We start from the raw sequence: 12,222 nt of genomic DNA, 5'->3' as shown, positions 1-12,222 counted from the left end.
TTCATTTCTTCATTTCTTCCATCCTTCTTCCCTTCTAATCTTCCTTTCCTTCTTTCCCCCCGTTTCTTTTCATTCCTTGCCACCCTTCCTTCCATCTATCTCTTCCCTATCTCCCTCCTCTCCATCCTGCCTCCCACCCATCCGTCCATCCATCCATCCATTCCCGTTCACTGGTGTTCATCATTAAGCACGTTAAATTTCCGGGAGGACAAAACTAATTTTTTTCCATCCCTCTCTTATCTCCCCTCCCCACCCTCTCACCCCCCCCTCCTCCACTTACCCCCCTCTCTCCCCTCTCCTCCTCCTCCTCCTCCTCCTCTCCGGTGCAGTGTCGGCCGAGCTGCTGCATCCCGCGCCTAATTAAGCCCAAATTACTGAGTCAATTAGTGAATTACTGGTTTGCCGGCCGGGGAGGTTTTCTCGCTCTCGTGCAAGTGGCGGCGGTGATGGAGACGCGTGGGGCGGCGAGGCTGAGGGCGGTGAGGCTAATGAAGATGGAGGGAGGCTAGTGATGGAGAGGAGAGCTGAGGGGGGGGGGGAGACTTTGTGGTGGGTGGGTGGTTGTTGTTGACGGGTGGGTGGTGGTGGTGGGGGTGTTAAAAAATGGTGGTTCGTTGTGATTTTATAGACTTTGGTTGGTGGTGTTTGTTTTGGTTGATATTGTAGTAGTAGTAGTAGTAGTAGTAGTGGTGGTAGTGGTAGTGGTAGTAGTAGTAGTGGTAGTAGTAGAAATGTGAGCTAAAAACAGAAGAAAAAATATTGCAACTAACACCACATCACAACGAAAGAAGGAGGAAGAGGACGAGGAGCAGCAGTAGGAGGAGGAGGAGGAGGAGGAGGAGGAGGAGGAGGAGAGAAGAGGAGGAAGCTGGAGGGAGAGAGTGAGTTGGATGATGATGATGGCGGTGGTGGAGGTGGTGGTGGTGGAGGCAGAGGTGGTGATGCACGTGAATGGCGGTGGCAGGGAACAGAATGCAGTGTTACCAGAAGCGACTCCCCTTCTGTTAATTACTCCCCTTGCTATATTGGCGCAGGGAAGGGGCGAGCGTGTAACTTGTGCTGTGTTGGTAGCGGAGGTCGGCTGCCTGGCTGATTGGTTGCTTTGTTGATAGGGGCAGAGGTGGTAATAGTAGTGGTAGCAGCAGTAATAGTAGTAGTAGTAGTAGTAGTAGAGTTTTTAGTAGTGATGGTAGACGTTTTTGCTATTGTTGGTGGTGTTTTGGTTAGGTTAATAGTAATAGTAGTTGTGGTAGTAGTAGTAGTATAGTGGTAGTTGCAGAAGTACTACTGACGACCGCAGCCTTGTTATCATTAGTAGTGTAGTAGTAACAGTGGTAGTAGTAGTAGAAGTAGCAGTAGTAATAGTAGTAGTAGCACCAGCACTAAAATAAGTATCAAAACACGCAACGGAAGAAAGCAGAGACAAAATACGAAACACGGTGGGTTGACGCGGGGAGGAACATATACCGTATTTGTTGAAAGGGTGAACGTACGCTTAGTGAGAGCAGCGAAACGATATGACGAGCAAATTCATCAGGGGAGTCATCGTGGCGTGGTGATGAGGGAGGCAGGTCATCAGTCCGACACCAGCGATCCAGCGGCCGTATTTACCAAGCGAGGACAGAATGCTATCAAATCCATACGTATTGTTGCAAAGTGAAGAAGCACTCGACTATACATAACATAATGATAGTGTGGCGGTGCGTTTGTGTATGTGGTGATGGCAGTGGTGGTGGTGATGGTGGTGGTGATGATAAAGGATGGTGCATGAAGCAAGAGAGATCAGGCGTGCTGCCCCATAATACAGCACGGTTATAATGCCCAAAAGCTACAATGCCACATGATAGCACTGTATTATCCTGTCGGTGGCTATGGTGGTGGTGGTGGTGGTAATGGTAGTAAAGATAAAGCTAGCAGGTTGTGATGTAGTGAACGTGATGTTGCAAGCTAATTAAGGAGTATGAGAGTAATGAGAAGGGTAAGGAGGAGGGTGCCAAGGGGAAGTAGAAGGGGTAGGGAAAAGCTGATGAGAAAGAGGGACATGATGAAAAAAAAGAGAATAAGGTAGAAGAGGTAGAGGAAAACGACAAAAAGAAGTAGGGAAAGGAAAAGTAAGGAGGTGATTAGTGGAAAGTAGAGTATGAAGAGGGCAAGGAAGAAAAGACATGGCAGGGCAGAGGAAGCGAAGATAGGCGAGGAGAAAGAGGGCAAGTTGGATCAGGTAAAGGTCGATAGTAAAAGGTAGATGAAGACCAGGAGCAGAAGGAGATGGAAGATTGAAAGAAAACGAAGGAGGAGTAGAAGGACAGTAGCAATAGTAATAGTAGTAGTAGTAGTAGTTGTCTTAGTAGATTTGGTTGCGATGTTGAGCTTGGAAGAACGGTGGCGGGGGGGGGGGGGGGGGGGTAGTATAGCGTCGGTATTGCGGTAATGAGAGTGGTGTTGGTAGCAGTGGTAGTGAAAGGTAGCAGCAGTAGTAGTAGTAGTGGTAGTAATAGTAGTAGTAGTAGTAGTAGTAGTAGTAGAGTTGAGCCTGGAAATGATGATGGTGGTGGTGGTGGTGGTGGTGATGATAGTTGTCGCATTAGTAGCAGTAGTAGCAGTAATAGTAGCAGTAGTGTTGAGCCTTGAGATAATGATGGTGGTGGTGGTGGTGGTGATGGTGATGGTGGTGGTGGGTGGTGGTGGTGGTGGTGGTGGTGTGTCGTCGCGCCTCGCCACCCTAGCCAGCGCTGTGTGACCCAACATGTGGCGGGGGAAGGGAATTTTCCGCCCTAGCTGACTGATCGAGCTTATGCGGGCCTCACTAAATGACTTGATCCCTCGCGCGCCCCTCCCCAATCAGCGAACTCGGCCCCGGTCATTATCCCGAGGCTCCTGATGGTGGTTATGGGGTGTTGCGAGAGAGAGAGAGAGAGAGAGAGAGAGAGAGAGAGAGAGAGAGAGAGAGAGAGAGAGAGAGAGAGAATGTGTTGTTCTTGTTATTCTTTTTGTTCTTGATGGTGCGTGTGAAGGTGATGGAGAGAGAGAGAGAGAGAGAGAGAGAGAGAGAGAGAGAGAAAAAAGAGTATTGTTATTCATTTTGTTCTTTATTGTGCATGAGTGTAAGAGTGATGGAGAGTGAGAGAGAGACGCTGTTCTTTTTGTTCGTGTTCTTTTGATCATTGGTTATGGTACTGTTATTCCTGTATTTTCTTAGGTGATGTCTATAGCGCCAAAAGACTTTCTTGAGGGGTTTCTTAAACGACCTCAGCCCATTAGTGGTTTAGGCGAATTTTCTTTATAGTGAATGCCGTGATGTATGACCCTTGCTTGCCCTTGCTGCCCCTCGGTGCTCCACATGAACGAAATCGCTAAGTTAGGTTGACTGAAGATCCGGACAGCATGTGAGTAATCTTCCACCACTAGGCGATGGGTGGAAACATACGTAGGTCCTCCAGCTCACCACGCCCGCACCCTGACCGCCGCTCCCCGAATGTATATCTGGATTTCCGTCGATCTAGTTTTTTATCTTCCTTTTTTCTGCTTTTTTTCCCGGTGGTGTGGACGGGCGAGGGGCACAGGGAAGGGAATGTGGCAATAGAATACGGGTGTGACACAGTGATGCGGTGGTGATGGTGGTGGGGGAGGTGTTAATGTGTGCGCCGTGTGGGTGTGGCGGTGCTGGTGTGAAATGTTGGGTGAGGGGAAGATAGGGAAAGAGAGTGAAGGGGGAAGGGAGAGGGGGCGAGGGGCGTGTGTTTAATGGTGGCGGCGGGCGGTGGGAGGGAGATGAAAGATTGCCGCAGTAGTGACCGTCGTTGCGGTGAAGGAGTGTGACGGGGACAGAGGGCTGTAAGGGCGCAAAGCTGTTGGTTGGTTAAAAAATGAACACACACACACACACACACACACACACACACACACACACACACACACACACACGTCGGATTACAATTTTGGGTGAGCGTCCGCGCTGTTAGTCGTGGTGAGGGGCGGGAAGGACTGGTGGTGGGGGAGGTGAAGCTGCGGCCATCACCGCCGCCCATCACCTGTCTGGCCCAGGTGTAGGCAATGGGATCCCCCCCCCCCCACACACACACACAGAAATACCAGAAATGTTATGTATACACAGTTCTATCTACACCAATCAATTTATATTTTATTTATCTTTCGATCTCATTCAGTTGTTTATATGTAAATATATATCTAAGTATTTATCTATATTTCCATCCACATGTCGTTATCTACCTCTTTTTCAATGAACAACAAAATAAATAATATATATATATATATATATATATATATATATATATATATATATATATATATATATATATATATATATATATATATATATATATACATACACACATACACACACATAAACACCCACGTCCACACATCGTGGCGGTGTTAGGGAGGCGGGCAGGTGCGGGAGACGCCTGGTGGCCCTGGGAAAAAGGACAAAATGTTGAGGAATACTGGTGGAGGAGCGGCGGCGCGCGGGGGTAATGGCGGGGCGGCGGGGTCGAAGCGGGCCGCCGAGAGCCAGCGGCAGCGCGATAAGCAACATTCACAGGCTGATGGCGGGGTAATGAGGAGCGCGGGCCGCCCAAGTGCTCGTCCCCGCCACACACCGCGCCACGCAGGCTTTTTGTTGCCGCACAAACACCCGAGATATACAGGCGGCCGCTATTACATGCATCAGGCGGTTCCCGCAGCTTATTGAACAGTTTCTCTGCTCCCTCCCTCCCTCCCCCCCTCCCTGCCCTCTCGCTCCCCCTGCTGCCCTTACCACCACCACCACCACCGCCCCCCTGGACGCCTCCACTCACACGCAACACGCACCTGCATTCTCAAAATTAGTGTTTTATGTAGGTTGATGCCGAATTATTTAAAATCCTGCCCTCCAAAAAACTCCAGTGCTCAAAAAAATACTATTGCCATCGTTTAAAGACTGAGGAATTTCTTTATGATCGGAAGCAAAAAACCTCCGAAGATATTTATATGTGTACTTCAACAAACGTGCGACGCGTGGTTCACATTGTTCTTTAAGGCCTTTGACCACTGGCACGAAGGTTTGTTACGGAAGCATCCCACGAATAACTTGTGATTGTTTGTTTATTTTCCAACACAGTCCTTGCAGGTCACTTGATTCCGCCAGCTGTGAAGTTGAAACAGCGACGGGCAGTTAGTGGCGATGGAAGCTTTCATAACCAACCTTCATGGAAACCGTCAGAGAAACAAATTGAACGGTTTTGATCTCTTTCCATTAAACCAGAGTGACAAAAATATCCAATTCGGGTTATTCAGACAAGGTGAGAAACAGCTGGTGGCAGGACTTTGTCACAAACACACAAACATTAAATTGAATAAAAAAATACATGTTAAAGTTTTTAGCACATTTTTTTATTAGATAGGAGAGCGACGAAACTATTACGACAAGCCTTGCCGATTCTGGCAGATCGGGAGAAAATTTGCATGCGAGTCTTAAAGGAAACAAGCAGTGAACAAGATAACGTACTAAGTTTTTTTATCATATTTTTCACTAAATATGGGAGCAACGCAAATGGAGTTGAGCTACATGGACGGGGAACACGGGCAGACACTGAAGGAAACAATGAACAAATAAAACAGTTTAGCTCCCTCCCCCACTAAACGGGAGAGCGACGAAGGCATTCCCAGGTAGACAACCAACCCGTGAACTCAGGCGGACAGGTGCGGACAGGTGTTGAGTCCAATTACCTGGCGCCGTTCCGTGCAGCGGCGTGATAATTGCTACTTTATGTTGGGTGACGCGCGCTTCCTAACCCCGCCCGCCTCACCTTGTTGTTGCCGGAGCTCTATTTTTCCCGGCACGGCTGTCTTAATGCCGGCCACTAGTATGCCCCGTGCTGGAGGACTGCCCTAAGTGGTGTTACAGGCCCCCCGCGTCCCCTTCCTCTCCGGTCCCCCACCCCACGCCTGCCTCCTCTCTTTCCTCCTCCGTCTCCCCTCGAACCGGCTAGCCCCCTTCTCGTTCCTCCCACACCTCCTCCTCCTTATCTCTTCTCCACCTCCACCTCCCTCTCTTCCTACCTTCCTCCATCCCTCCTTCCTTGGTGTCATTTTCTCTCTCCTCTCTCTTTTATCTTATCTCCGCTCATCTCATCTCATATCCTCTCATTTCATCTCATCAGCTATATCTCTCATATCTCTCTCTCTCTCTCTCTCTCTCTCTCTCTCTCTCTCTCTCTCTCTCTCTCTCTCTCTCTCTCTCTCTCTCTCTCTCTCTCTCTCTCTCTCTCTCTCTCACCACCACCACCACCATTCCGCCACTCTCACCTATAGGAATATATGCATGAGGTTGTGTGTGTCTATAAAGTGAATGTGTCAACTCGCAAACACTTACTATTTTCATTTTAATTTGTGAACTGATAAAAGGATTCAGCCTGAGGTACCTTTTGTCTATGCTTGTAGTTCTGTAAAAAGTCATGTATATTGTAAAGCATTGTATCATTATTTTCTAGTGAGCCAAACAGGGGTCTGACGGTCAAGTAAACCAATGGATCGCGAATTGGTTGAGCAACAGACAACAAAGAGTAGTGATTGACGGATTTAACTCAGAGTGGGCGCCTGTCACTAGTGGCGTCCCTCAGGGCTCGGTCCTTGGCCCAGTGCTCTTCATTATTTACATCAACGACGTGGATGTTGGACTCAATAACCGCATTAGTAAATTTGCAGACGACACAAAGATTGGCAACTCGGTTCTCACTGACGAAGACAGGCAAAGCCTCCAAGAGGATTAACGTAGACAAGTGCCAGGTCCTTCAAGTTGGAACGAGGAATAAGAAGTTCGAATACGAAATGCGCGGCGTTAAACTCGAAAGCGTTCAATGCGTCAAAGACTTGGGGGTCAAAATCGCGTCAAACCTCAAATTCTCACAGCAATGCATCGATGCAGCAAATAAAGCGAACAGAATGATGGGCTTCATTAAAAGAAACTTTGTATTCAAGAATAAAGATGTCCCACCATGCAAAGGATATTGCTAAATTAGAAGGTGTTAAATGATCCTTCCTTGCGCAACAAATCCTACGAAGAAAGAAAACTGATCGAATGTTTTAAAATACTTAATGGTTTCACGAATGTAGACAGATCAACATTGTTTATGATCGATGACACTTTGAACAATGGCGTAAAACTCAGATGCAGACAAGTAAATTTTTCTTCACCAACGTTGTAGTGCGAGAATGGAATAAAATAAGCTCGACCGTCACTTCCTTCAACTTAATATCAACTAGAGTAGAAATGCAACGTTTTGGAGTCTTCTGATTAATGTAAAATCACTTAGGTTTAAGGACAGACCACCAAGTCTGGACCATGGGGTCTGTGTGGTCTGATTTTCTATGTAAATCTATATGTAAATCTTACTCACTCGTCAGGCTTTTGATGAGGTGAAGGACAAAGAGGGAGACCAGTGCTTAAATATTCTTACGTGACGTGTGTTCTCTGTATACCTTGACTTGTCTAGGTGTAAAGTGACTGGGGATGCGCCCTTTTTTTTTTTTTACGTGAACACCTATAGCGCCAGTAGGCTCTCTTGAGGGGCCTGGGTGGTGTTCGGCCCCACCCCGTCATGGCGCAGGCAAGTGTTTATAGTGGCGCCATCTTCCTTAGTTGAATGATGTCCCTTTGTGATAGTTAAGAATACGTAGAAATTCTCCTGAACTCATGGACTAAAGGGTTTTATCAGATGTCAGCTTTTTTTTGCTACCATATCCTGAAAATCGTCACGGTGAAATAAATTGATCACAGACGCAATGTAAATAACAAATCTAAAACACATGAGAAGAGAATACAATAGCATAACAATCTGAGGCTTAGAAACCCAATGAAAATAGGTAAAGGTAAGGTAGACTTGGGTGCATTCGCTATAGCTGCGCGTTGCTGCAGTGCTCATCTCCGTCGCATTAGTCCTTTCAGCTCGCTCAGAAATTAAGGATTGAAAAAAGGATACAAAGTGTGTGTATGCGTGTATACCAATTTTGAGTGTACTTTACGTTGGCGGGTCACTTTGTTGCGCGCACACACTGACAGGAAAGAAGAGTGATGAAGGGGAAAGGTAAGATGGAAGCCGTGCACAAGAGGAGGGAAAGGGGAAGAGGGGGAAGGGGGTCTCGCGTATGGGGGGAGACAAGTGGAGTGTTGGGAGGGAAAGAAGGAAGAAGAGAGCAAAAGGAAAGAGGGGAAGACACAAAAGGCCGAGATGGAGTAAAGAGAAGGAGTGATGGTATAGAGGAGTGGTTAAGAAGAAGAAAAGGTGAGTGAAAAGAGGAAGGAACTGATAATGAAGATGGTGAGGGTAGAAAAAGAGAGGATGGAAGAAGGAAGGAAAAGATGGAGGAAGAAAAAAAGAGGGAGCTAGGGTATAGGAAGCAGGGAGGCCGAGTAAAGGGAGGGAATGAGGGTAGGAAGAAAAGAGAAAGGGAGCTAGGGCAGGAAGCAGGGAGGCTGAGTAAAGAAGGGAGGGGATGAGGGTAGGAAGAAAAGAAAAGGAAGGGAGCTAGGGTAGGAATCAGAGAGGCCAAGTAAAGAAGGGAGGGGATGAGGGTAGGAAGAAAAGAGAAAGGGAGCTAGGGTAGGAAGCAGGGAGGCCGAGTAAAGAAGGGAGGGAATGAAGGTAGGTAGATGGAGGAGGGTGAGAAGTAAAAGAGTTGGGAAGAGAAAAGGAAAAGGAAGTTAAGGAAAGAGAAATAGAGAAGCAGAGGAACGAGTCAAGAAAAAAGCGGATTGAACGAGGAAAAGAAGAGAGGGAGTGAGAGTGGGAATAAGGAAGATAAAGGAATGGATGGAGAAAAAGGGAGATGAATGATGGAGTGATGAGAAGGAAAGAGTGTAAGAGTTAATATGTGCAAGGCTCTAGCACACAGGAGGTTGAGTGGAGTGCTGAGAGGGAAGGGAGTGATGAGGAGTGAAGGGGGAGTAATATAAGAGAAGATGGAGGGAAGGAAGGGAGAGAGTACAGAAAGGGAAAGGAGAGGGAGGACCTTGCTTGTATGAAATATGACGGACTGTATAGGGAAGGACGGAAGGAATGATGAGGGCTGAGGAAAGGAAAGGAAGTCAACGGTACAGCAGAGAACTCATGTTTAAGGGAGGGAGGGATGGAGGAGTGTATAGGGAGAGGAGAAAGGGAGTAATGAGGAGTGAAAGGAAAGGAAAGCGAGGGTACAGCAGAGAACTCATGTTTAAGGGAGGGAGGGAGGGAGGGAGGAGTGTATAGGGAGAGGAGAAAGGGAGTAATGAGGAGTGAAAGGAAAGGAAAGCGAAGGTACAGCGGAGAACTCTTGCTGAATTAAGGGGAAGGAGGGAGTGATAAGGAGAGAACGGAAAGGAAGGCAGTTTATTGACAGCGGGGGACTCATCCTTAAGGGGAGTGTAGGAGGAGTATTCGGGGGAAGGGAGGGAGTGAGAGGAAAGGCAAAGGCACAGCGGGCAACTCGAACTCGTGCTTAAGGGGAGGGAGTGGCGGAGGAGCGTTCGGGGATCCGCGGCGGCGCCCCTGAAGTAGCTACATACTCGACATAACTTTCTCGCGGGGGAAGGTAATTTGGGAGGTGTAATAAATTGGTGACAACCGTTGTGCGGCGGCGGCGGTGTTTTTGCCTCCCCCGCCAGGCCAGAGGGTTCGGCGGGATGCTTCGGTGGCGGAGGAGGAGGCGGAGGAGGAGGAGGAGAAAACATCGCCTCTTTATTTATGGTACCTCAGGACGACGGGGAGAGCGGAGGAGTGATAACTTGTAGTCTGCACCCCTTGACTGATGATGATGATGATGATTTTGGTGATGCTTCTTGGCTTCTTTCGCGGGGCAGCTTGAGTGATGCGTGCGTGGGACTGTGACGTGAAGATAGTGTAGATTCGAGGCTTGATTGTCGCGTTCTGTTGCTCTGTAGTACCTTTCGGGGCCGTGTGTATTTCGGCCACTCCTCTAACTCTTTATAGAAGCAGTGAGTAGCGGGCTTTTTTTCACATCTGTTACCTTTTTTTATGCCCTTGAACTGACTCCTCTGCTGTAAAAAAAAAAAAAAGAAGCAGCAGCCAGCACCTTTGCCTTCCTTTGGTGGTACTTTTGCTGCTTCTCTCTCGCGCGGGGCAGCTTAGGGAACACACAAGTCTTAACAGTCGCTGCCTCTGGGCTAGTACCTTTCGGGGCTCTTAAAATTGTATTATTCAGCACCCACTTCCTTCACTGCTACCTCTGTTTCTTCTCTTCTCCCGTGGCTGTTTGAGGGATCTGCTTGAGTGTCTGTGATGTTTATTATCGGTGAAAACCTCAACTGTGGCGTGACTGCTTCCCAGGACTTGTAACACTGATGCGAGGATTTGATTTATGTTGCTGATCAAGTGTAGGTGGAGCTCTGAGCCTCGACAGCCGTGTGTAACTTAGTGCCCCTTCTTGCGCCAACCACAGATGCGAGAGTTCAGGTTATGTTTCTTATCTGCTGTAGATGTTGATCTGAGTCCGTGGCGGGGTATAGCGGGGTGTTTATTTCTGGGTCTTATCTGATGTAGGTGTAGATTTGAGTCCATGGCGGGGTATGGCGGGGTGTTGATTTCTGGGTCTCATCAGATGTAGGTGTTGATCTGAGTCCGTGGCGGGGTATAGGCTGGTATTATAAGACACTTTCGCTTCTCACATCAGCTATTTCTAAAGGTCAAAGAGGGGGTCAGTCGGTTTCTAATGAGTGTTTCTTCAGGTTCACGGTACAGAGGAAGGATCAAACTACCACCTGGGTCATAAAACTACTCTTGGAAATGCCCACAACTCCTACGAAAGTCTTGTCAAATATGTGTTCTTGGGCGGCGAAATGTCTCATAATACGAATCATACAGTTTTAGGCATCTCCGAGTTCTAACCACAGACGCAAAAGTTCAGGTGCAGCAAAGTCCAAGCAATCTGAGTCCGAGTCGAATCATGTTGCTAAGGTGCGTATTCCCAGACGACTTCGGCTCCCACAACAAATATTTCCAAAAGCCACAAAGAAGATTAGTCGGATCCTCATGAGTACTGTTCACATTAGTTATTTTATGGTGCAGAAGCTTTGTCGAGGATTCACTAACTCCATAAAACTACCAATTCAAATACCCACAACAACCTCCACAAAAGTCTTATCAAATGCCATAAAACTACCAATTCAAATACCCACGACAACCTCCACGAAAGTCTTATCAAATGCGAGTGTTAAAGTCCCCAAATGTTTGAGAAGATGGTCCTTAAATACGAGCCTCTCGGTCTTTTTATCGGGTATGCACGAAGGCTCGAGTGCTGCTTCTTATCTAGTGCAAGACAGTCAAAGGGATCAGACTCTGCATCGGGTTGCATAGCACAGACTCGTATTCATTAAAGCTCCAGGCTCTGTATACGATTATTATTCACGGCTCCAGAGGTTGTAAGAGCACAATAAGGCACAAGGCCACGCATAAAAATCACAACAATTTCTACGACAACCTTTTCAAATAGACGGAATAGGGAGTAGACTTGAGGATCCAAGTCTCGGTACCTCTCGGTGGTCTAGTCTTAGATGTGAACGTTTATTTTCGGCTCCTTAAGTGCCTCACAGAGCTGCAGAGACGCATGCCTTGAATGTATGGGTGCAAGGAGCAATTGAGGCCAAAGAGTTCCCGGAAATGTTGAACGTTAAGCAACAAACGTAATGTATTGTTGCAGCCAATGGTTCACACGGTTCATGGCGAGTAATCTTCGTTCATGTTGATTTTCCCTTTGTTGTCATTTTGGTATGAGTCGAAATGAACGGTAAAACATTATTAGTTAGCTCATGCTTGTACAGAAAACACCTAAGCACGGCTGGAACAGTTTTATAATTCGTATATTGTAAAAACTGGAATGTACTTGATGAATGATCGCCACTGGTATATAAAAGGTAAAAAGGGGAATTAATATACTTGCTGAAAAAAATAGACATTGTTGCTTGGAATCTCTTCAGAGCACCGAGGGGTTCTGCCATGGCAAGGTGATAACGCGGCAACGTGAGATAATACTTGGCCAAGATAACGTGAACGAGAAACGATAAATCTTTGCCTTCTAATACAATTCATTTCACGCGGCACAGAACCTTACTGCAATTACTTTCAACACTGTGTTCACCTCGATATCGTTGTTATTGTTAATGTTAAACCTTAACTATACCAATATGATAGTCAGAGTATGACTTTAACATTCATGAAACTGACTTCTCTT

General features: G+C 47.1%; 1 protein-coding gene across 1 annotated transcript in view; it reads left to right on the top strand.

Annotated features, from left to right (window-relative positions):
- LOC127006103 (muscle-specific protein 20-like) overlaps positions 1-12,222 on the top strand; it is a 61,799-nt gene that overhangs the window by 18,792 nt on the left and 30,785 nt on the right. The window lies entirely within an intron of this gene.

Source organism: Eriocheir sinensis, chromosome 32, assembly GCF_024679095.1.
Source record: "Eriocheir sinensis breed Jianghai 21 chromosome 32, ASM2467909v1, whole genome shotgun sequence".
NCBI lineage: Eukaryota > Metazoa > Arthropoda > Malacostraca > Decapoda > Varunidae > Eriocheir > Eriocheir sinensis.
This window is presented reverse-complemented; position numbering and strand designations above follow the sequence as displayed.